Raw genomic sequence first — 2,500 nt, 5'->3', positions numbered from 1 at the left:
CAAGAGGATAAGACATCCTCTGGTACGAAATTTGGAGCGGATTGCTGCTTCCCATCCCGAAGTGCCATCGGCCCGAGGGGCCCACAAGCGGGTATGGAGTGAAGAGGAAGAGGCTCTCCTGGTGCAACTGGTAGACAAGTATACCGGCAAAAGAAACATCAACCAGCTCATTGCAGAGCACATCCCAACTAAGACAGCGAAACAGATAAGCGACAAAAGGCGCCTTCTGGGGAAAAGTCCCTTCGTAAGGGATCATGACGACCCAGTAGGCGCCACAGGGATCGAACATCCACCCGAGTCTGCTAAACCGCCAAAAGAAGGGCAGCTAAAGCTCCAATACCGCGAGATGATCAAAGCGGGATTATCGGTTGGGAAATTCACCAAGTATCAGGAAGCCTTTGAGAAAATTATCGATGGGCAAGACCCAGGTTGTGTGGTGAATGACGTATACAATGAGTTTCTCGGTATTCTGGGTGAGCCCAAACAGAATATATCTACTTGTAAGGGCCGTAAAAAGCAGGCCCATGGCCAAAAAATATCTGAAAAGACACCAAATTGGATGTCTAAAAGAGCTATCAAGAAGGGTAAATTCTTGAGATTTCAGTTTCTGTTCAAGGCACACAGAAGGCGCCTCGCGCGTATTATCTTGGACAACACGGAAGCCTCTCAGTGTCAGATACCATCAAACGTTGTCCACGACCATTTTAAAGGTAGATGGGATACATCTGGTATCTTTAGTGGCCTTTCCAGTTTCCCTCCATATAAGGAGGCGAACAATATGGTGTTTGAGGCCTTAATTACGGGTAAAGAGGTTGAAAAGAATGTGAAAGAGATGTGTAAGACCTCCGCTCCCGGGCCAGATGGGTTTACTTTGGGTCAGATTGCTGCAAAAGACCCAAAGTTTTCCCGGTTGACTGAGATTTTCAACCTCTGGCTTATTACCGGTACTATTCCCGATGCGCTGCGGGACTGCAGGACAGTCTTGATTCCCAAGTTTTCAGATGTAGAGAAGCTTGGTGATATCAATAACTGGAGGCCTATCACTATTGGTTCAGTGGTGATTAGGCTGTTTTCCAGGATCGCTACGGTGAGGCTGTCCAAAGCATGTCCCATTAACCCCCGGCAGCGGGGTTTTATTTGCGCATGAGGTTGTGCCGAAAACCTCAAGTTGCTACAACTTGTGGTAAATCAGTGAAACAAGAGTATAAACATCTGGGGGTTGTGTTTGTGGACATTGCTAAGGCATTTGACACCGTGTGTCATCAGCATGTATTCGAGGGTCTGGTCCAAAGAGGTGTGGATTCACATGTGATTGAGTTGGTGAGGGAAATGTATCGCGATGTTAAGACGTACATTTCCGTTGGAAGGGAAAAGACAGACCCCATATACATTTGCTCAGGTGTCAAGCAAGGCGACCCCATGTCACCTCTGCTGTTTAATTTAGCGATGGACCCCCTTCTATGTAAACTTGAGAGTGAAGGCGAAGGTTTCCATCATGGGGGTTGGAAAATTACGGCCATGGCATCTGGCGATGACCTGGTGCTGCTGAGCGATTCCTGGGAAGGCATGTGTCGTAACATCAAAATTCTGGAGACCTTTTGTAATCTTACTGGCCTCAGTACGAAGGGTGAAAAATGTCATGGCTTTTACATCGAGCCGACAAGGGACTCGTATACCATCAATGATTGTCCCGCATGGGTAATTAATGGCTCCCCTCTTAACATGATCGACCCAGGGTGCTCAGAAAGATATCTCGGCACATGGGTTGACCCCTGGACTGGCTTTGCAGACCCTAGATTATCAGAGAAGCTCACAGATTGGCTTCATTGATTTGGTCGTTCGCCTTTAAAACCCCTTCAGAAAGTCGATATACTCAGGACTTATACTATTCCGAGACTGATATATCTGGCTGACCATACCGAAGTTAAAGTGGGCCTCCTCGAATCCCTTGACCAATTGATTAGTAATACGGTCAAGGAAGGCTTCATCTTCCCCAAAGTACGTGTGATGCGATCTTGTATATGAGTTTCAAAGATGGCAGTTTAGGTCTCATCAGATTGGTGGCGCTTATTCCAAGTATTTGGGCACAAAGACTCCATAGATTGGCTCAGTCTTCGGATGAGACTCTTGTGAATTATTTGAAGGAAATCCATCTGGAATGAATATTTGAAAAATTGTGGTTAAAAGCAGGGGGGACACAAGAGTCCATCCCATCAATTTGGGAGCCTCTACCATTGGTAGAGTTGAGGGGTGATGATGAAGCCTGGCTGGAATGGGAAACACCCTCCCCTAAATTCTGTTATCCAAAACCATGTAATTGGAGAAAACTAGAATTTCAAAAATGGACCCATCTGGTCTCCCAAAGTCATGGGATTGAAAATTTTGAGAATGATGAGATCAGTAATACCTGGATAAGGCGGTTTGGGGGCATACCTCACCATAAACTAATCACGGCCCTACAATTAAGAGCTAATGTCTACCCGACAAGGGAATTCCTGGC

The 2,500-nt window shown here is 46.4% G+C and overlaps 2 pseudogenes; one reads left to right on the top strand and one right to left on the bottom strand.

Annotated features, from left to right (window-relative positions):
• LOC141727363 (uncharacterized) overlaps positions 1–2,500 on the bottom strand; it is a 523,654-nt pseudogene that overhangs the window by 398,731 nt on the left and 122,423 nt on the right.
• Positions 1–2,500, top strand: part of LOC141727384 (28S ribosomal RNA) — an 8,155-nt pseudogene that overhangs the window by 3,761 nt on the left and 1,894 nt on the right.

This window comes from Zonotrichia albicollis, unplaced genomic scaffold, assembly GCF_047830755.1.
Source record: "Zonotrichia albicollis isolate bZonAlb1 unplaced genomic scaffold, bZonAlb1.hap1 Scaffold_121, whole genome shotgun sequence".
Lineage (NCBI taxonomy): Eukaryota > Metazoa > Chordata > Aves > Passeriformes > Passerellidae > Zonotrichia > Zonotrichia albicollis.
The sequence above is the reverse complement of the archived record's forward strand: the minus strand, read 5'-3'. Positions and strand labels throughout refer to the sequence as shown.